Source organism: Pseudophryne corroboree, chromosome 11 (assembly GCF_028390025.1).
Source record: "Pseudophryne corroboree isolate aPseCor3 chromosome 11, aPseCor3.hap2, whole genome shotgun sequence".
NCBI lineage: Eukaryota > Metazoa > Chordata > Amphibia > Anura > Myobatrachidae > Pseudophryne > Pseudophryne corroboree.
In genome coordinates this window covers 47,914,095-47,937,766 of record NC_086454.1, presented here as the reverse complement: position 1 = coordinate 47,937,766, position 23,672 = coordinate 47,914,095, and the positions used below count along the sequence as shown (strand labels likewise).

The following is a 23,672-nucleotide window of genomic DNA, read 5'->3' as shown; positions in this document are numbered from 1 at the left end:
GTAAGATATATCTATAGTGCAGTACTTCCCAAGTAGGGGCTCCGATCCGATGTTCACGGGAGCACGGATCAGATCAGAGGTAATACACATGCGATTTGCCAGTTTTCATTCGATTTAACGGCCCAAAAAGTCTGAATCGTATGAAATCGGGCAAAAATTGCACTAGTGTGTGGGCACCTTTAGCTAGATACATAATAGCAATGAGATGTGGGACTGGGGTTTATTTGCATAATAGACCCTCTGCTCCATTCAGTGATTTAAATACCCCTGTCAGAATCCAATCAACCTGCCAGTATGTTTTGTTGTAGTGGATGAAGTCACACAGACATAGGGAGGACATACAAACTCCACACAGTTAGAGCCTTGGTGGGAATTAAACTCAGGACCTCAGTGCTGTAAGGCAGTAATGCTAACCATTGCCCCAAACATTCTGCCCAGACAAATGCATAACCGGGAAAGTCTGCTGGATCTGTGGCTTATTTTGACAAGCCCAGCAGTGTTCCTGTTCTAGGGAAATGTTCTGGCACTCCAGGAGGAAATCATGTTTTGGGAAAAGAATTTGTAGAGATTGAGAACACTGGTGAGGGATCTGCTTCTTGTGCACTCTGCTGATTCAGTGGCCTGCTGCTAATGAGCCTATTATTGCCTGCGATTAACAGACTCTTGTGTATACAGAAAACTTGGGCGCACAGGATGCGTCAATCATCCTAGAACCAAAAGGAGTTCCGCAGCAAGGGCCGGCTGTTTTATTGAATGGTCAGCTGTTTTTTTCATACAGAAATGAATGCTTTGCTGGCTTCTTAACGTGACTTTGTAATGTGGTGTTGGCAGAATTAGTGGAGAGCAAGGATGGAGATTATCTGCATCACTTGCTGCATATGTTGGCCTGGAGTTTTCCATTGTCCAAGTAGCCAGGAGATTACAGTTTAGTTTCAAAAATATCCTTCTGTATTAGATCTGTATTGAAGGAAACTCTTCTGTTACTTCCACATTCTACAGTACTGCACCTACGTATAGAGCTGTGTAGCTGGAAAGCGGGTTACAGTACTGCACCTACGTATAGAGCTGTGTAGCTGGAAAGCGGGTTACAGTACTGCACCTACGTATAGAGCTGTGTAGCTGGAAAGCGGGTTACAGTACTGCACCTACGTATAGAGCTGTGTAGCTGGATAACAGGTTACAGTATGCTGCGTTTTGTTGATGCTGTCACCTAAGAAATGTCCCTAACCATACTTTCTCTTACGTCCTAGAGGATGCTGGGGACTCCGTAAGGACCATGGGGTATAGACGGGCTCCGCAGGAGACATGGGCACTATAAAGAACTTTAGAATGGGTGTGCACTGGCTCCTCCCTCTATGCCCCTCCTCCAGATCTCAGTTAGATCCTGTGCCCAGAGGAGATTGGGTGCACTACAGGGGAGCTCTCCTGAGTTTCTCTGAAAAATAATTTTGTTAGGTTTTTTATTTTCAGGGAGCGCTGCTGGCAACAGGCTCCCTGCATCGTGGGACTGAGGAGAGAGAAGCAGACTTACTTAAGTGATAGGCTCTGCTTCTTAGGCTACTGCACACCATTAGCTCCAGAGGGAGTCGGAACGCAGGTCTCCCCCCGCCGTTCGTCCCAGAGCCGCGCCGCCGTCCTCCTCACAGAGCCGGAAGATAGAAGCCGGGTGAGTATAAGAAGAAAAGAAGACTTCAAGGCGGCAGAAGACTTCAGATCTTCACTGAGCTGCGCGCCATTGCTCCCACACACAATAGCAGGCACTAATGGGTGCAGGGCGCAGGGGGGGCGCCCTGGGCAGCAATATAAACCTCTTGGCTGGCATTATATTGATATAGGCTGCGGAGGCAGTTAATATTTAAATCCCCCGCCATTTTTTATACAATTGAGCGGGACCGAAGCCCGCCGCTGGAGGGGGCGAAGCTTGATCCCTCAGCACTAACCAGCGCCATTTTCTCCACAGAGCACTGCAGAGAAGCTGGCTCCCCGGACTCTCCCCTGCTGAACACGGTGACACAGGGCTGGAAAGAGGGGGTGGGGGAGCACTTGTAGGCGCAGTGAGTGTATTACACGATTATTATATATATAAAAGCGCTATATCTGGGATTTGTTTCCAGTGTCAGTTGGCGCTGGGTGTGTGCTGGCATACTCTCTCTCTGTCTCTCCAAAGGGCCTTCTTGGGGAACTGTCCCCTTATAGATATATCCCTGTGTGTGTGGGGGTGTCTGTAGGCGTGTGTCGGCATGTCTGAAGCGGAAGGCTCATCCAAGGAGGAGGTGGAGCAGATGATTGGCGTGTCTCCGTCGGCAACGCCGACTCATGATTGAGTTGAAGATGTTTTGCATATCACAGATGACCCCTCTGGCCCTGACACGAGTGTGCGCATGTATAAGGAAAAGAAACCTGAGGTAACCTTTCCCCCATCTCATGAACTGAACGAATTATTTGAAAAAGCTTGGGAGACTCCAGACAAAAAACTGCAGATTCCCAAGAGGACTCTTATGGCGTATCCTTTCCCAGCACAGGACAGGGTACGGTGGGAATCCTCGCCCAGGGTGGACAAGGCTTTAACGCGCCTGTCCAAGAAGGTGGCGCTACCGTCTCCAGACACGGCAGCCCTCAAGGATCCTGCTGATCGCAGACAGGAAACTACCTTAAAATCTATTTATACGCATACGGGTGCTTTGCTCAGGCCGGCGATAGCATCGGCATGGGTTTGTAGCGCAGTTGCAGCGTGGACAGATACCTTATCAGCTGACTTTGATAACCTAGACAGGGATACCATTTTACTGACCTTAGGTCACATTAAAGACGCAGTCTTATATATGAGAGACGCTCAAAGAGACGTTGGGCTGCTTGGTTCCACAGCCAACGCCATGGCTATTTCTGCGAGACGAGCTCTGTGGACCCGCCAATGGACGGGTGATGCAGACTCAAAGAAGCATATGGAGGTTTTACCTTACAAGGGTGAAGTTTTGTTTGGGGATGGTCTTGCGGACCTGGTTTCCACAGCTACCGCGGGTAAATCTACTTTTTTACCTTTTGTTCCCCCACAGAAAAAGAAAACTCCACAGTATCGGTCGCATAAGTCCAGAAGAGGTCGGGGCTCATCTTTCCTCGCCAGAGGTAAGGGTAGAGGAAGGAGAGCACCTGCTCCGGCTAGTTCCCAGGAGCAGAAGTCCTCCCCAGCTTCTACTTAATCCACCGCATGACGCTGGGGCTCCACTGAGAGGGAGTCCGCACCGGTGGGGGCACGTCTTCGACTCTTCAGCCAGGTCTGGGTTCTGTCAGACGTGGATCCTTGGGCGATGGATGTTGTATCCCAAGGATACAAACTGGAATTCGAAGAGGTGCCCCCTCGCCGATTTTTCAACTTGGCCTTGCCAGCTTCTTCCCCAGAGAGGAAAATTGTGTTAGCTGCCATTCAGAAGCTGTGTCAACAGCAAGTGATTATCAAGGTTCCCCTAGTACAACAGGGGAAAAGGTACTATTCAACCCTCGTGGTCCCGAAACCGGATGGCTCGGTTAGACCCATTTTAAATCTGAAATCCCTAAACCTGTACTTGAAAAAGTTCAAATTCAAGATGGAATCGCTCCGGGCAGTGATCTCCAGCCTGGAAGGGGGGGGATTTTATGGTGTCACTAGACATAAAGGATGCATACCTTCATATACCCATATATCCTCCTCATCAGGAGTACCTGAGATTCGCTGTACAGGACTGTCATTACCAGTTTCAGACGTTGCCGTTTGGGCTTTCCACGGCCCCGAGGATTTTCACCAAGGTGATGGCGGAGATGATGGTGCTCCTGCGCAGGCAGGGAGTCACAATTATCCCGTACTTGGACGATCTCCTGATAAAAGCGAGATCGAGAGATCAATTGCTGAAAAGCGTGTCGCTCTCCCTGAGAGTGCTACAACAGCACGGTTGGATTCTAAATCTGCCAAAGTCTCAATTGATTCCAACGACTCGTCTATCATTCCTAGGCATGATTCTGGACACGGAACAGAAGAGGGTTTTTCTCCCAATGGAAAAAGCCCAGGACCTCCAGAACATGGTCAGAGACCTGCTAAAACCAAAAAGAGTGTCTGTTCATCAATGCACTCGAGTACTGGGAAAAATGGTGGCAGCCTGCGAGGCCATCCCCTTCGGCAGGTTCCATGCGAGGACATTTCAGTGGGACCTTCTGGACAAGTGGTCAGGGTCCCATCTACAAATACATCAGAAGAAAAGCCTGTCCCCCAGGGCCAGGGTGTCTCTCCTGTGGTGGCTGCAGAGTGCTCACCTTCTAGAGGGTCGCAGGTTCGGCATTCAAGACTGGGTTCTGATAACCACGGACGCGAGCCTCTGAGGATGGGGAGCAGTAACACAAGGAAGACATTTTCAGGGACTTTGGTCAAGCCAGGAGGCTTGTCTACACATCAACGTACTGGAATTGAGGGCCATATACAACGGCCTACGACAAGCGGAGAATCTTCTTCGCGACATACCGGTTCTGATTCAATCAGGCAACGTCACAGCCGTGGCTCATGTAAACCGCCAAGGCGGGACAAGTAGCAGAGTGGCAATGGCGGAAGCCACCAGGATTCTTCGCTGGGCGGAAAATCACGTAAGCGCTCTGTCAGCAGTCTTCATTCTGGGAGTGGACAACTGGGAAGCAGACTTCCTCAGCAGACACGATCTCCATCCAGGAGAGTGGGGACTTCATCAAGAAGTTTTTGCAGAAATAACTAGTCTTTGGGGAATTCCTCACATAGACATGATGGCGTCACGCCTCAACAAGAAGCTTCGGAGGTATTGTGCCAGGTCAAGGGACCCTCAGGCAGTAGCGGTGGACGCCCTGGTGACACCTTGGGTGTTTCAGTCGGTCTATGTGTTCCCCCCTCTTCCTCTCATCTCAAAGATATTGAGAATCATAAGACAAAAAAGAGTGAAAACAATCCTCATTGTTCTAGATTGGCCTCGAAGGGCCTGGTATTCAGATCTTCAGGAGATGCTCACAGAAGATCCGTGGCCTCTTCCTCTCAGGGTGGACCTGTTGCAACAGGGGCCCTGCGTGTTCCAAGACTTACCGCGGTTACATTTGACGGCATGGCGGTTGAACACCGAATCCTAGCTGGGAAAGGTATTCCGGAGGAAGTCATCCCTACTCTGATAAAGGCTAGGAAGGAGGTGACGGCGAAACATTATCACCGTATCTGGAGGAAGTATGTATCTTGTTGTGAAGCCAAGAATGCTCCTACGGAAGATTTCCATCTGGGCCGTTTTCTCCACTTTCTACAGGCAGGAGTGGATATGGGCCTAAAATAAGGCTCTATTAAGGTACAGATTTCGGCCCTGTCTATTTTCTTTCAAAAGGAATTGGCTTCTCTCCCAGACGTCCAGACTTTTGTAAAGGGAGTGCTGCACATCCAGCCTCCTTTTGTGCCCCCAGTGTCACCATGGGACCTTAACGTGGTGTTACGGTTCCTGAAGTCTCACTGGTTTGAACCTCTTCAAACGGTTGAATTAAAATTTCTCACATGGAAGGCGATCATATTGTTGGCCTTGGCGTCTGCAAGGCGGGTGTCCGAAATAGCGGCCTTGTCTCACAAGAGCCCCTATTTGATTTTCCATGTAGATAGAGCAGAGTTGAGGACTCGTCTTCAATTTTTGCCTAAGGTGGTTTCTTCATTTCATATGAACCAACCTATTGTGGTGCCTGTGGCTACGGGTGACTTGGATGTAGTCAGGGCCTTAAAAATCTATGTAGCCAGGACGGCTCGGGTTAGGAAAACAGAAGCACTGTTTGTCCTATATGCAGCCAACAAAGTTGGCGCTCCTGCTTCGAAGCAGACTATTGCTGGCTGGATCTGTAACACGATTCAGTAGGCTCATTCTACGGCAGGATTGGCGTTACCAAATTCTGTAAAGGCCCATTCCACTAGGAAGGTGGGCTCTTCTTGGGCGGCTGCCCGAGGATTCTCAGCTTTACAGCTATGCCGAGCAGCTACCTGGTCGGGTTCAAACACTTTTGCAAAGTTCTATAAGTTTGATACCCTGGCTGATGAGGACCTTGCGTTTGCTCAGTCGGTGCTGCAGAGTCGTCCACACTCTCCCGCCCGGTCTGGAGCTTTGGTATAAACCCCATGGTCCTTACGGAGTCCCCAGCATCCTCTAGGACGTAAGAGAAAATAAGATTTTAAACCTACCGGTAAATCTTTTTCTCCTAGTCCGTAGAGGACGCTGGGCGCCCGTCCCAGTGCGGACAAAATCTGCAAGGCTTGTATATAGTAGTTGCTTACATAAGGGTTATGTTACAGTTGAGATCAGTCTTTAGCTGATACTGTTTTGTTCATACTGTTAACTGGTTGCGTATTTTCCAGGTTATACGGTGTGGATGGTGTGGGCTGGTATGAATCTTGCCCTTAGATTAACAAAAATCCTTTCCTCGTACTGTCCATCTCCTCTGGGCACAGTTTCTCTAACTGAGGTCTGGAGGAGGGGCATAGAGGGAGGAGCCAGTGCACACCCATTCTAAAGTTCTTTATAGTGCCCATGTCTCCTGCGGAGCCCGTCTATACCCCATGGTCCTTACGGAGTCCCCAGCATCCTCTACGGACTAGGAGAAAAAGATTTACCGGTAGGTTTAAAATCTTATTTTTATGTATATTCTTCCAGATAGGTGACTTAGTGGGGTATGTATCAAGCCTTGGAGGGAGATAAAGTACCATCCAATCAGCTCATTACTGTCATGTTACAGGTTGCGTTTTACCCCTTTCAGATATCCAATACCGGATCCCACCCGGGAACTGGAAACTGGTCCTTCCTGGGTGGGATCCGGCATTGGAGCCTCTGCGCTGGCTTACCGACGCGGAAATATGTCAGGTCAGGTGCCATAGCGGTGGGGGTGGAGGTGGCGCTGGGAGATGAGCTCATCTCCGCGCTGCCTATCCCTGTGTAGTAAACGGAATGCAACCCGAGAATCCGTTTACGCTGCCACTGACCCGGTACTCAACCCTGGAATAACCCTTCTTATTACCCGGGTTGAATTACCGGGTCAGGCGACCCAGGAATTCTCATGAGGCCTTCTTACATCGCACACCGACCCGTGTCGACCCGGCAATATGCGGGGTCGATGCCGGGTTATTTTTGTGATGTGAAAGGGGTATTTGAAATGTGACAAGAGCTGATTAATTTATCTCTCGCCAAGATTTTGTACATCACCCTCTTTAAGTTTTTTTTGTTACACTGTGATTGCTCATTTTTGTTACATTTTGCTCACAGCAACATATTTCTGATACAGTAACAAAGTGTGAACAGGCCCAAACGGGTTGCAGTTTTAGATGCCGGCTGTCAGAATCCAGACAGCCGACAGTACCGACACCCGTAATCTCGGCGCAACAGGTCTGTTCCCACTCGTGGTATCCACGCCACTCATAGAGTGAGAATAGATCCCGTGGCGAGCGCAGCGAGCCCTCAAGTGGACTCTCGGCGCTGCCAATCGGCATCACATCCGCCGGTAAATAGTATGTAATCCAAAACAGCAATTTATGCCTTATATTTCATCCCCACATATAACTTCATAGGCATACTAAATACTGAACTTTTTTGTTTCTCTGCCAGCGCTGTGTACCATATGGTGTAAATTAGGGCAAAAAACAGCAAATGGGATTAACTGACCCAAAGCCGGATGTAGAGGAAAAATTCATATATATTTTTATATTTTTTTCTTTTTTTTTGGGTGAAGCAATTGTTTTGTGTAGCCTGAAATATTTTGTGTAACATTACTCCAGCTGTAAAAACGATTAAAGTAGTGTCAGGCGCTTCATGTAATGAAGTTAAAATGCTTTTAAAGTGCGTTTTCACGGTTGGGTATTCTATCCTGACATACCACAAGCGTTCTGGATTTCTGTCTTTTCCTCCGCATCTTCTACGTGCAGTGTTCCAATGTCATCATAGATTGTCGTTATCTTTTATATGTTAAAGCATTTTACTATGAAAGCGCAGGAGTGGAATTTGTTAGGAAAAGAACCCTTTCAGAAGACAGTTAAGATTGGAGATGTCTAGAGTGCAGCATAGGGGAAGGATGCAGCCTGGGGCCGCACTTTCCACTGGTATGTCAGGACAAGCAGTAGATATGCACAGTGACAGCAGCATAGAGGCGGATGGAAGGGTTTTGACAGATATTCTGTGTTCTGAGTTGCTCCTGTGATTACTCCATTCTGTCACCACCTACTTATTCTGAGGGCTATTTCCACTATGTGGAATGTAAGAGGCCTAATTACCTCCCAGTCATGAGCAAATCACCTTTCAGCGTTGCTGAGCTTTGTCACTACATCCAAACCAAATTTGAATACATTTAAATTTGAGTAGGACCGAATCCAGGCACCGTTACATAGAACCGACGGGATGTGGTTATGTCTCCGTCTGTCGGGATCCCGGTGGTCAGCATGCCAACGCTGGAATCCAGAACACTCTGAATGCCGCCAGACATGATGCCGACCCACAGGGACTATTCCCACTCGTGGTTGTCGCCGGTTTTGCTTGCCCAACCTGCACAGACTGCTTAGTGCAAAAAGAAATGGCTTCTCCATCTTCATTGACTTGTACACCCCTTCCATCCTTTTAGTATGTCGTCATTTTTCTTTGTGTTCGACTAAAGTCGAAGCATCTGCAGTATTACATTTTATTCTTCAAAACTAAGGTCAGATGGACCAATAGGAGATGCTATAGACACTGTTGGAAAAACATGTAGCCAATCGTAGCATTAGAATTAGTATTCACGCTTGAAGTGGAAGAGGCTACACCATCCTGTCAATCCAAGTCTCTAAACCAGACATTCCCAACCTCGGTCCTCGAGGCACAGGTTATAATGATATCCAGCACAGATGGTTAAATCAAAATAACTGTGGTACTAATTAAGGCACCTGTGCTCAATCCTGGATATCTCTAAAAACTGGACGTTTAGGGGATATTAAATTGTTTATCGCTCCGAATCTTCCGTCTAAAGTGACGGGAGATCAGGGGGTGGGAGGGGGGTCATATTCAGTTGTACTTTTTTGATGTGATCAGAGAGGTCATGTTTAGCCGTGTAAAGCAGCGAAACCCGACCAAACGCTTAAACGGGTCACTTCGCTCTTTTCAGCTCACCAGTCCCAGGGGTGCAGTAAAATGCAGACGCTTGCAGCCGATTGCACCTGAATGGAGCAACAATTGAACAGCTCCCTGATTGCACCTGAATGGAGCAATAATTGAATAGCTCCCTGATTGCACCTGAATGGAGCAACAATTGAATAGCTCCCTGATTGCACCTGAATGGAGCAACAATTGAATAACTCCGTTGGGCACATCTTCTGGCTGCCGACAAGAAAACAAATTTCTCTCGCCCTTCGTGTGCCTTGATGACCGAGGTTGGGGTGCCTTTGCTAAGCATTATCTGTAGATAGTCACGAGACTTCTGGTGTGAGCAGATCTTTGTATCATTTGCACCTATATAAAATTACATTCGCACATCCAGCTTATTTACCTATACTTATATATTCCAGATGTCCAGAACTGGAGACATCCCAGCATTTGGCTAAGCTCACACATTATGTATCTCTAGCAACCTGCCCGGACATCATTAAACTGTGCTTTGTGTGAAAGGGTGAGGTTTAGCCTAGGGAGGAATGAATGTCCTGGCAGCTTGCTAGGGACACACATTTTTGCAAAGCTGGAGCTCTTCTGTCTTCACATCACGGTTATTGCTGTATACCTGGAAAGAAGTTTAGGTGGGACACAAAGGTATGCTAACTAACACAGTCTGAAGGGTGTGGATGGGGGCATTTAAACGGGAGGTAGTTACGTGACCAGCTGTCAGGAGACTGCCGGTCACAGTATCGATGCCGGAATCCCCTCCCCTTACAGTCCCAACAGTCAGCATACCGACTAACAGGGACTACTCCCACTCGTGGATGTCCACGACACCCATAGAGTGGGAATATAACCTGTGGCAAGTGCAGCTCGCCACCAAGCTTGCAGCATAGCGAACGCAGCAAGCCCGCAAGGGGCTTCGTTGCACTCCCACCCCCACCCCGCCAGGCATCTAAAAGCTGGGATCCCGCCGGGCTGGTGCAGGGTTGCACAGAAGTCTGTTTTGTTGATGGGCCTGCAATCTTTAGCACAGCACATGCACCTTAACGGTGGGCCTGATTGTACGTATGGTGTATGTAATACGTAAATTTTAATTTGTAAGCTGGCAAGAGCAGGGCCTTCTTTCCTCATGTGTCTTTCCTTTTCTTACTTACCCACCCATCTTATACGCCATACTCCCTTTGGTGGCACCTAAATCCCTGGTTTTCCATACCACTCCTATATTGTCTTTAACTGTAAATGCTGTTTTCTTGTTTGCTTATTTGATTATGTACTGTGTAATAGGCGCTGCGGATCCCTTGTGGCGCCACATAAATTAAGGATAATAATAATAATAAATACCATTTCGGCTGTGCGAAAATGTGCAAATGTCACAACCGCCGGGTTTTGTATTGAGATGCTCACTGGAGGCATCTCGAAACCACCTCTTGTGTATGAAGGCGCAGGCATCGTTCGGTAATCGATCTTTCTGATTCGTACTATGGTTGTGCAGTACTGGAGCCATTATAACTGCTAGCCCGCCCCGCATGTCAGCCGGCCCCCCCTCGCAGTAGTGCAAAGGCATCGCACAGCGGCGATGACTTTGCACTTAAAGAGTAGCTCCCAGCCAGCGCAGCTTTAATGTGCTGGCCGGGAGCTACTCGTCGCTCCCCGGCCCTCATCGGCTGCGTGTGACATCACGCAGCCGCTGCAGCCCGCCCCCCGTTCGGTCACGCCTGCGTTGGCCGGATTAAACCCACGAAACGGTGGGCAAACGCTGCCGTTCCTTCCACTCCCGCCCATCGATCGCCTCTGCCGGTCAGTCAGGCAGAGGCGATCGCATCCCTGTTATGGCCTTCGGCCGTCTGGCATACGCCGGCGCACTACGGCGCCAGCGCATGCGCAGCAGGCACCCGTTCGCTCTGCTGCATTAAAACGCAGAGAGCGAGCGGGTCAGAATGACCCCCTTAGTCCCGTGCGTGCCGTACCAGTTTAATTACAGACGACTTGCGTGCAGCTGTGAATCAGCCCCTTAATGATCGTGGCATGCTGACTGCATCATGGAACTGCAGAGTAGATAGTGTTTAAAGTCAGCAGTTGTCAATAAAAACACATTTGCTTTGCCGAGCCTAGTAAGGCTGATTCTGCTATGCCGTTGTCAGAGAAGAATAAGAAGCCTGTGACACAAACAAGACTGGGGACAGTGACTGAAATCAGAAAGTGGTGACTTTCATTTTAAGATGCCCTACTTGCTGATTGAATGTGTGGTGTTACGTACCCTGCCCTAAGCGTAAACCAGATTATCCTGAAAGATGATTGCTCTTCCTTTTATGGTAAAAGAAGCATGCTTGGATAAAAGTATCCTACACCTGTCGGATTACCTGCTTTGTGTCTGCTTTCAGATCAAAGTAATGAGCAGAATTTGTTATTGTTTGGGGTCTTTTACCCATAAAGTGGGCAGGTGGGAGGGAGTATAAACTTCTAAAAAGTACTGAAATGAGTATTCGCACTGCTAATGTGATGAATAGGATCTCGTTGTTAAATCTGCTTCAGAGGCCATTTAATTTAGTCCATATGCTGCATCATCTGACAAGTGAGATTGAGGTAAGGCTACGCCGACACGTAGGTCCCCTTCCGTCTTTATCCTAAAAACAAATTGTTCTTTGTATATTGTTTTCTTTCGCATTAAATCCTGGCAGTTTAATTTATTTGCAAATGCTACCTAATTACAGCAATTACAATGTAACATCATTTATACGTCTATTTTAAAGTGCACCCATGACCTACAAATATTGGACGCAGCCATCTTTATGACTGATTCCTAGAAAAGTAGCCCATAAGTTCACACTGAGCTTGGGGATGTCACTACGAGGGGTGTGCAATAAGTTTTCTGGATACACTGGAAGTATTCTATTTACAAACAAAGAGAACGTTAAATTTTTTCAAAGTATTCGCCAGAGGAGGTCTTGCAACGTTGCATGCGCTCAAACCACTTGGTGAAGCAGCTGGACAAGTCCGTAACAGGTATGTCTTCTACGTGCTGGGTGAAGGTCTCCACTGCAGCTTCCGGTGACTCAAAACGAATCCCACGTATCTTGCGCTTTATTTGTGGGATCACAAAGAAGTCGCAGGGGGCCAGGTCTGGACTGTACGGCAGAGGACCAAGCTCCTTGATGTGTTAATGGACCAGAAAATCATCCACTTTCCTGAACTTACAGGCAGGTGCCTTTTCTTGATGAAGAAGCTCACCACAAGCACGAGTTTTTGATGGTGCCTGGTAATGGCTTCCAGCGCTTGCGGCAGGCATTGGCGTACCAGTCCCCAGTGATGATGCGTTGCTGTACGAGAAGTTCAGTAGCTTCATGAACAGTCTTGGTCACAAAAACAGCCATCATCTACTTGGCCACAATGCACTCACATTGGATGTTCTGTGGCAGCGAACCTCCAACTGTAATTCACTGAGTCAACTGTTTAGTCTGAGGGTCAAGACTAGATCTAGGATTCATCGCCACTGATGATCTCCCAGACAGAGTTTGAGCGACCACCAATAAACATGGCCAGCAGTCACCCGAGCCTCCTCCTGCTCTTGAGTCAGTTGATGGGGCACCCAGCATGCAGAAACCTTGCCCAGGCCAAGCTTTTCGTGGAGTATCAAGTGGATGGATCCCGATGACATGTCTTTCTCCTCCCCTTATTGGGCCACAGTGACCCTGGCGTCCACCTCAACTGTGGCCCACATGGCAACAACATTGTCTTCTTGTGATGGTGCACACAGGTAGTCCACAGTGCTCTTAATCTTCAAGGGACCGTCTCCCTTGCAGAAATTTTGCAAACCACTCACAGTGGCTCAGTACGGTGCTACCTCCCCAAAAGCAGCTCACAGTCGGTCAAAACACTCCCACTGACCACTTTTGTAGTTGTAGAAGATCATTGCTCTTCAGTGGCCTCTTTTGAGCTCAATAACGAGTACATGAAGGAAGGGAACATGCAGACTTCGGTGTGCGGTGCTGCTTTTATACGGTTCTATGCCTTGACATTTCACAAGAACTTTAGTCAGAGATTACAGCTCACAACCAGACAGTCGGATTGTGTCTACTCTACCCATGCACCGCTCATCTGGAAACATACTGCACACCCCTCCTAGTTCCTGATGATTTAATAGATCCTTTATCCCTACCTTGAAGATGCTTTTCATCTTCCAGTGCCTAACAACTCTTGCACAAGTCTAAATTTCAGGCGCCACACTGTAACATTTGAAACTACCAATTTCTCATGCAATATTGCATGCTATGGGTTTAGTAGATTATATTGGGAGAAGAACAGCTCATGTAGAGCGAGTAAAGAAGTTACCCCTTAAAACACGTCTGATTTCATGCATTTTATCCGTTCCCCCCCAAGTGGCAGGTCCAACCCACAAAATCACTGCCTTTTTATGTTTGTAATACCCCTTTCACATCTCCAATGCCGAATCCCACCCTGGAATTGGAATCGGGTTCTTCCTGGGTGGGATCCGGCATTGGAGACTCTGCTACCCCTTTCGCTGACTGTCCGACCCGGCAATATGGGGTATAAATGTGTTGCTGAGTTCTCAGTGAGCACGATTTAATTCAGCACCGGGATTTAGCTCCCGGTGCGATTTCAGTTCAGCGCCATGTGACAAAAGTGCCGGCGTGATGCTGATTTCTACCCTTTGCGTTGCGAAAACAGCGTTGCGCCGGGCACTTAAGTCGGAGAATGCCCGTTCTCCTGACAAAACATCCCGTTTAGTCCGGGAGAACGGGCATTGTCTGACTTACCAAAGCGCTGAATTGAATAGTGCCGGGAGCTAATTCCCGGCACTATTCAACTGTCGCAGAATTGAATCGTAGGCATGTCGCCTTTATAGCTGTAGTAAGGGATCTGCTATTTGTTACCTACGAACACCATATTCTACATTGGTGTATGCTCTTATAGATCCCCCCCCCCCCTGTAGTTGAACTTTCACTGAGCTGACACCGGAATTGCAGACATGGGTGTAATGCCGTCACACTCGGTGTGTTATCCCTTAGAGCACACATTGGGTGTGAGGAACAGTCAGAGGTGCTGGGATGCCTGCGTATGCAGATGTGTGCTGTTATTCCTGGCTGCTCTGCGACAATAACAGTGTATCACTTGGACAGTGATTTTCAAAGTAGCAGGTTGCAGATCTGGGCTTGTAAAGCCAGATCTTCTGTAAACGATCATTCTATTCATTTGTAAATAAGAGTAAAGGGGGGTGCACACGGGCCGATTCGGGCTCAACGCGATGTGTGCTGAGCCCGATTCGGCTTAGCACACATCGCAGTGGGTGTCTACGCTATCCCTATGGGGCCTATACACGGAGTGATCCGTGCTTAATTTCTAAGCAATTTAGTCAGATTGCTTAGTAATTAAGCAGAAATCTCCCCGTTTGTAGTCTCCTTAAAGCTGGGTACACACTACAGGATGTCGGGCAGATGTGACATTGCAAACGATAACTAGTAAGTGCATACACACTGTACGATGTATCAGCTGCGACTACATCCGCCCACATCCCGGAGCATGCAGGGCTCTCACATATCTTTTGCTCGTCACGTCGTATACGAGCCGCGGAACTGTGCATCGTATACGAGATCACCTGTACACATTGTCCGATGGTACCGATATATCATATGAGCCGGCGGCTCGTACGATATATCGGATGCACATTGGACAGTCTAAAGTCCCCTACACACTAAATGAGTCTCCGTCGGCGGAGACCCGGCGGGGTGCCGACATTGGCAAGTGCATACACACTTGCCGATGGCAGTGGGGTAGGGAGCGATGGCGGGGGGAGTGACGCCCATGCTGCATCTGCAGCATGGCTGTTGTTAACCAGGACCTTCCTCGTCTGTACATGTTCAGACGAGGGAGGCAGTCACTAACGATGCGCGGGAGCGCGCATCGTTAACGACAATGAGTGTACACACGGGACGAGATTGTAAAAGATCTCACGCAGATTGGCCCTTCTGACTGAGAACTTTCTCATTTAGTGTGTATGGGGCTTTACACCATATTACTGATAATCTGCTCAATGGTTAGAATACAATCTGTACACAAGGCATTCTTTCTGTGCTGCAGTGGAATGTGAATGGAATCTATTGTAGCTTGCAGTGCTACTGTATGTTTATTGTAATGTCATTTTTGTTCTTCAGAGTTCTATGCCTAATATTACTGTATGTAGAGACTTTCCATTTTTACAGAGGAGCTTGTGATGCGTTTACCTACTGCCTAACCTGAATGATAAAGTTACCACCTCTGAGATCTCCTGCTCCCATGCTTTCTGGTCCATGATTTGATGGATTCCATATGAACGCAAAACCTCAAGTGGAGACTTTTCGCACCTACAGCCTATACCATTGTGCTTGGTTAGACTCTTGAGGTCCCAATGCCTACAGTATTGTACTCGAACCTCAAAGGGCATTGACCCGAGCCAGCAAAATGGTCAGAAGGTGTGGCGATCTGACAAACCTGGACGCCAAGCGTGCTGGAATAAAAGATGGTTTAGGGGAGGCCTTCATAATTCAGGTGAAAGTCATAGTGGGATTAGGTTGTAAGTATGACTTCGGTCTGCATCGCAAGAAGAAAAATGTGCCATGTGCACCCACGTACATGTGTTCAAACAGCGTCATGTGACGTTAGCTCTTACTTCCACATTTCCTCCTCCTCTCTCCCCCTCTTTCTCCATACCTCTTCGCCCTCATCTGTCTTTCTCTATCGTCCTAGTGGATGCTGGGGTTCCTGAAAGGACCATGGGGAATAGCGGCTCCGCAGGAGACAGGGCACAAAAAGTAAAGCTTTTCCAGATCAGGTGGTGTGCACTGGCTCCTCCCCCTTTGACCCTCCTCCAGACTCAAGTTAGATTTTTGTGCCCGGCCGAGAAGGGTGCAATCTAGGTGGCTCTCCTAAAGAGCTGCTTAGAAAAAGTTTAGCTTAGGTTTTTTATTTTACAGTGAGTCCTGCTGGCAACAGGATCACTGCAACGAGGGACTGAGGGGAGAAGAAGTGAACTCACCTGCGTGCAGGATGGATTGGCTTCTTGGCTACTGGACATCAGCTCCAGAGGGACGATCACAGGTACAGCCTGGATGGTCACCGGAGCCGCGCCGCCGGCCCCCTTGCAGATGCTGAAGTCAGAAGAGGTCCAGAATCGGCGGCTGAAGACTCCTGCAGTCTTCTAAAGGTAGCGCACAGCACTGCAGCTGTGCGCCATTTTCCTCTCAGCACACTTCACACGCAGTCACTGAGGGTGCAGGGCGCTGGGGGGGGGCGCCCTGGGAGGCAAATGTAACCTATATAAAGGCTAAAAATACCTCACATATAGCCCCCAGAGGCTATATGGAGATATTTAACCCCTGCCTGGATTCACTAAATAGCGGGAGACGAGCCCGCCGGAAAAGGGGCGGGGCCTATCTCCTCAGCACACGGCGCCATTTCCTCTCACAGCTCCGCTGGTCAGGACGGCTCCCAGGTCTCTCCCCTGCACTGCACTACAGAAACAGGGTAAAACAGAGAGGGGGGGGCAAATTTATGGCGATATTTTGATATATATAAAGCAGCTATAAGGGAGCACTTATTATAAGGCTATCCCTGTTATATATAGCGCTTTTGGTGTGTGCTGGCAAACTCTCCCTCTGTCTCCCCAAAGGGCTAGTGGGTCCTGTCTTCGTTAGGAGCATTCCCTGTGTGTCTGCTGTGTGTCGGTACGTGTGTGTCGACATGTATGAGGACGATATTGGTGTGGAGGCGGAGCAATTGCCAAATATGAGGATGTCACCCCCTAGGGAGTCGACACCAGAATGGATGCCTTTATTTATGGAACTACGGGATAGTGTCAACACGCTAAAGCAGTCGTTTGACGACATGAGACGGCCGGACAATCAATTAGTGCCTGTCCAGGCGACTCAAACACCATCAGGGGCTGTGAAACGCCCTTTGCCTCAGTCGGTCGACACAGACCCAGACACAGGCACTGACTCCAGTGGTGACGGTGACGAATCAACCGTATTTTCCAGTAGGGCCACACGTTATATGATTTTGGCAATGAAGGAGGCGTTACATTTAGCTGATACTACAGGTACCACTAAACAGGGTATTATGTGGGGTGTGAAAAAACTACCTATAGTTTTTCCTGAATCAGAAGAATTAAATGACGTGTGTAATGAAGCGTGGGTTGCCCCTGATAAAAAGCTGATAATTTCAAAGAAATTATTGGCATTCTACCCTTTCCCGCCAGAGGTTAGGGAGCGCTGGGAAACACCTCCTAGGGTGGACAAGGCGCTAACACGCTTATCTAAACAAGTGGCGTTACCCTCTCCTGAGACGGCCGCACTTAAAGATCCATCAGATAGGAGGATGGAAAATATCCAAAAAAGTATATACACACATGCAGGTGTTATACTACGACCAGCTATAGCGACTGCCTGGATGTGCAGTGCTGGGGTAGTTTGGTCAGAGTCCCTGATTGAAAATATTGATACCCTGGACAGGGACAATATTTTACTGTCGTTAGAACAAATAAAGGATGCATTTCTTTATATGCGTGATGCACAGAGGGATATCTGCACACTGGCATCACGGGTAAGTGCTATGTCCATTTCGGCCAGAAGAGCTTTATGGACGCGACAGTGGACAGGCGATGCGGATTCAAAACGACATATGGAAGTTTTGCCGTATAAAGGGGAGGAGTTATTTGGAGTCGGTCTATCAGATTTGGTGGCCACGGCTACAGCCGGGAAATCCACCTTTCTACCTCAAGTCACTCCCCAACAGAAAAAGGCACCGACTTTTCAACCGCAGCCCTTTCGTTCCTTTAAAAATAAGAGAGCAAAGGGCTATTCATATCTGCCACGAGGCAGAGGTCGAGGGAAGAGACAGCAACAGGCAGCTCCTTCCCAGGAACAGAAGCCTTCCCCGGCTTCTACAAAAGCCTCAGCATGACGCTGGGGCTTCTCAAGCGGACTCGGGGACGGTGGGTGGTCGTCTCAAAAATTACAGCGCGCAGTGGGCTCACTCGCAGGTAGATCCCTGGATCCTGCAGATAATATCTCAGGGGTACAGGTTGGAATTAGAGACAGATCCACCTCGCCGTTTCCTGAAGTCTGCTTTACCAACGTCCCCCTCCGAAAGGGAGACGGTTTTGGAAGCCATTCACAAGCTGTACTCTCAGCAGGTGATAGTCAAGGTACCTCTTCTACAACAAGGGAAGGGGTATTATTCCACTCTTTTTGTGGTACCGAAGCCGGATGGCTCGGTAAGGCCTATTCTAAATCTGAAGTCCTTGAACCTGTACATAAAGAAGTTCAAGTTCAAGATGGAGTCACTCAGAGCAGTGATAGCGAACCTGGAAGAGGGGGACTTTATGGTATCCTTGGACATCAAGGATGCGTATCTCCACGTTCCAATTTACCCCTCACACCAGGGGTACCTCAGGTTCGTTGTACAAAACTGTCACTATCAGTTTCAGACGCTGCCGTTCGGATTGTCCACGGCACCTCGGGTCTTTACAAAGGTAATGGCCGAGATGATGATTCTTCTTCGAAGAAAAGGCATATTAATTATCCCATACTTGGACGATCTCCTAATAAGGGCAAGGTCCAGAGAACAGCTAGAGATGGGATTAGCACTGTCGCAAGAAGTGCTAAAACAGCACGGGTGGATTCTGAATATTCCAAAATCCCAGTTAATGCCGACAACTCGTCTGCTGTTCCTAGGGATGATTCTGGACACGGTTCAGAAAAAGGTTTTTCTCCCGGAGGAAAAAGCCAAGGAGTTATCCGAGCTTGTCAGGAACCTCCTAAAACCAGGAAAGGTGTCTGTACATCAATGCACAAGAGTCCTGGGAAAAATGGTGGCTTCTTACGAAGCAATTCCATTCGGCAGATTCCACGCAAGAATTTTCCAAAGGGATCTGTTGGACAAATGGTCAGGGTCGCATCTTCAGATGCACCTGCGGATAACCCTGTCTCCAAGGACAAGGGTGTCTCTTCTGTGGTGGTTGCAGAGTGCTCATCTATTGGAGGGCCGCAGATTCGGCATACAGGATTGGATCCTGGTGACCACGGACGCCAGCCTGAGAGGCTGGGGAGCAGTCACACAAGGAAGAAACTTCCAGGGAGTATGGACGAGCCTGGAAACGTCTCTTCACATAAACATTCTGGAACTAAGAGCAATATACAATGCTCTAAGCCAGGCAGAACCTCTGCTTCAGGGAAAACCGGTGTTGATCCAGTCGGACAACATCACGGCAGTCGCCCATGTGAACAGACAGGGCGGCACAAGAAGCAGGAGTGCAATGGCAGAAGCTGCAAGGATTCTTCGCTGGGCAGAGAATCATGTGATAGCACTGTCAGCAGTGTTCATCCCGGGAGTGGACAACTGGGAAGCAGACTTCCTCAGCAGACACGATCTTCACCCGGGAGAGTGGGGACTTCATCCAGAAGTCTTCCACTTGCTGGTAACCCGTTGGGAAAGACCAATGGTGGACATGATGGCGTCTCGCCTCAACAAAAAACTGGACAGGTATTGCGCCAGGTCAAGAGATCCGCAGGCAATAGCTGTGGACGCGCTGGTAACGCCTTGGGTGTACCAGTCGGTGTATGTGTTTCCTCCTCTGCCTCTCATACCAAAAGTATTGAGAATTATACGGCAAAGAGGCGTAAGGACGATACTAGTGGTTCCGGATTGGCCAAGAAGGACTTGGTACCCGGAACTTCAAGAGATGATCACGGAAGATCCGTGGCCTCTACCTCTAAGGAGGGACTTGCTTCAGCAGGGTCCCTGTCTGTTTCAAGACTTACCGCGGCTGCGTTTGACGGCATGGCGGTTGAACGCCGGATCCTAAAGGAAAAAGGCATGCCGGAAGAAGTCATTCCTACTTTGATTAAAGCAAGGAAGGAAGTAACCGTGCAACATTATCACCGAATTTGGCGAAAATATGTTGCGTGGTGCGAAGATCGGAGTGCTCCGACGGAGGAATTTCAACTGGGTCGATTCCTACATTTCCTGCAATCAGGATTGTCTATGGGTCTCAAATTGGGATCTATTAAGGTTCAAATTTCGGCCCTGTCGATTTTCTTTCAAAAAGAATTGGCTTCAGTCCCTGAAGTCCAGACCTTTGTTAAGGGAGTGCTACATATACAGCCTCCTGTGGTGCCTCCAGTGGCACCGTGGGATCTCAATGTGGTTTTGGACTTTCTAAAATCTCATTGGTTTGAACCACTAAAGAAGGTGGATTTGAAATATCTCACATGGAAAGTGACCATGCTTCTAGCCCTGGCTTCGGCCAGGAGAGTGTCAGAACTGGCAGCTTTATCTTACAAAAGCCCATATCTGATTTTCCATTCGGACAGGGCAGAACTGCGGACTCGTCCGCATTTTCTCCCTAAGGTGGTGTCAGCATTTCATCTGAACCAGCCTATTGTAGTGCCTGCGGCTACAAGTGACTTGGAGGACTCCAAGTTACTGGACGTTGTCAGAGCATTAAAAATATATATTGCAAGGACAGCTGGAGTCAGAAAATCTGACTCGTTGTTTATATTGTATGCACCCAACAAGATGGGTGCTCCTGCGTCTAAGCAGACGATTGCTCGTTGGATCTGTAGCACAATCCAACTTGCACATTCTGTGGCAGGCCTGCCACAGCCTAAATCTGTAAAGGCCCACTCCACAAGGAAGGTGGGCTCATCTTGGGCGGCTGCCCGAGGGGTCTCGGCATTACAACTTTGCCGAGCAGCTACGTGGTCAGGGGAGAACACGTTTGTAAAATTTTACAAATTTGATACTCTGGCTAAGGAGGACCTGGAGTTCTCTCATTCGGTGCTGCAGAGTCATCCGCACTCTCCCGCCCGTTTGGGAGCTTTGGTATAATCCCCATGGTCCTTTCAGGAACCCCAGCATCCACTAGGACGATAGAGAAAATAAGATTTTACTTACCGATAAATCTATTTCTCGGAGTCCGTAGTGGATGCTGGGCGCCCATCCCAAGTGCGGATTATCTGCAATAATTGTACATAGTTATTGTTAACTAATTCGGGTTATTGTTGAAGGAAGCCATCTTTCAGAGGCTCCGCTGTTATCATACTGTTAACTGGGTTTAGATCACAAGTTGTACGGTGTGATTGGTGTGGCTGGTATGAGTCTTACCCGGGATTCAAAATCCTCCCTTATTGTGTACGCTCGTCCGGGCACAGTACCTAACTGGAGTCTGGAGGAGGGTCATAGGGGGAGGAGCCAGTGCACACCACCTGATCTGGAAAAGCTTTACTTTTTGTGCCCTGTCTCCTGCGGAGCCGCTATTCCCCATGGTCCTTTCAGGAACCCCAGCATCCACTACGGACTCCGAGAAATAGATTTATCGGTAAGTAAAATCTTATTATTTCTCTTATCAGCACTTGATTTTATTATGTAGATTATTTTTAGCATTATTTTTTGTATTTTTTTTCCTCTTTACAATTGTACTTTTTGGGATGTCCTTTCCTTTCTTCTCTACAAGTGTTTTTTTTTTTTTTTTCTATCTGTATGTAGCCTGTGCATCCCTGTGTGCCTTTTTCCTTTGTTCTGTACTGTTGCACATTTTTTGGTTGTGAATAGTGTTGTGAGGTTATTGGGTGATTATCATGAGTGTCTGGGTTCATTATGAGATGGTATGTGATGAATAAGTATGGGAAATGACAACTGTTTAAGGGCGGAATTCAAATGTTATCACAGATTCCTGCACCCGTGCGTGCCCGTCGGCAGCTATTCAAATGTTTCTGTCGGTGGGTGAGAGACCTTCATTTCAGCTCGCTACGCCTGGGGGTGGCGAGCTTAAATGCACGGAAAGTGACCCAATTGGGCATCCAGATGTGATTTTAAACGTCGCACCCATTCAGTTAGTCTGGTTTTGCCACTTTACGCAGCTAAACCTGACTGATATGGGCGTGAGCAGCGCGATAACTGGGGACATTTGAATATCACCCCGTGATCTCCCATCACAGTAGACGGGAGATCGGGTGCGATTAGACAATTGAATTCCCCCCTAGATGTGTGTTATGCTTGGACTCTCTAAAAGGGACATAATTGCCACTGACTGACAATATGAACACTTGCAGGTACTAATGTGAATAAATACTCTGTAAAAGCACTGTGAAAAAAATAATAATAATTTTTATATATATATATATATATATATATATATATATATATATATACATACACACACAAATTAAAAATACATTACTGTTAACTGAAGGACTATATGAATAATTACTACTAACTCAAGAACGTTTACACCGTCCAGTGTGTATTCACTATATTGTTAACAATGCACGCTTCCGCAGGTCATTAACAAATGTACAATAGCTTTAGTTTTCACCTTGAAATCTAAGGATATTGGGGGTCATTCCAACCTGATCCCACGCTAGCTATTTTTTGCTGCGATCAGGTCAAAACTCGGCAAAACTGCGCATGCACTGCATTGCGCAGGCGCGTCCTATGGGTACAAAGTGGATCGGTGCTGGGCGATGGATTTTACAAAGAATCCATTTGCACAGCCGATCGCAAGTAGATTGACAGGAAGAGAGCATTTATGGGTGTCAACTGACTGTTTTCAGGGAGTGGTTGGAAAAACGTAGGCGTGTCCAAGCGTTTGCAGGGCGGGTGTTTGACGTCAATTCCGGGACCGGACAGTCTAAAGTGATCGCCGCGGCTGAGTAAGTTCAGACCTACTCAGAAACTGCACAAAACTTTTTTTGTACCGCTCGGCTGCACATGCGTTCGCACACTTGCAAAATGAAAATACACTCCCCCTGTGGTCGGCGACTATCTGATCACAGCGCTGCAGAAAATAGCTAGCGGGTGATCAACTCGGAATGACCCCCATTGTGCATGGATGTGGGTGCATTCCGTCACAGACCAGAAGCAGATATCATTCAGTGTGTATGAATGATATTGTTTGCGGTGGGGTATCTTGCACGATGTCACGTCTCGGCAAGTGTTTACCCAGCCTAAACAACGTCAAAACAATCATTCCTGTATATGCTTCTATATGGACATTTTAGGGAACCACTGAAAAGTTTGCCTGCTAATAGATGTAATTTGATTTAGGAGGTTTTGGTAATGAAATCAGGAATGGCTTTTTACACCTCCAAATCCATTGACTTTATGATCTACTGTGATACGCTTAGCAGGCTATTTATTGGTGGCTTGTTTGCACTAGATCTCCCTATAAAGTCTTTCTGTTGAGAGAACCTTGTCTCTGAAAATATATTCCTATGGATGGGAACTATAATACAACCCACACTTTTCCCTGGCAAGATAAATTGAGCAGACTCCAAGGAAAGGCAGCAGTGGCCAGTTTATAGATTCAGAGTTCTGGTATTGAGTCTTTTTGTAAAGAAATGACCAGTTCTGGACATCAAAAACCTTTATATACCACCGGACCCCATCTGTTACCTAAACCCTGACTCGGAGTTCTCGGTTCACCCACACCCACTCCATAACTCTTAACATCTCTCTTTGCTAGAGCCTACCGGAGAGCTATGTATGAATGGTAATACTGTGCGTTTT

The 23,672-nt window shown here is 47.9% G+C and overlaps 1 protein-coding gene across 10 annotated transcripts in view; it reads left to right on the top strand.

The window, feature by feature from the left end:
* PPFIA1 (PTPRF interacting protein alpha 1) overlaps positions 1-23,672 on the top strand; it is a 143,693-nt gene that overhangs the window by 9,403 nt on the left and 110,618 nt on the right. The gene's annotated exons all lie outside the window — the stretch shown is intronic.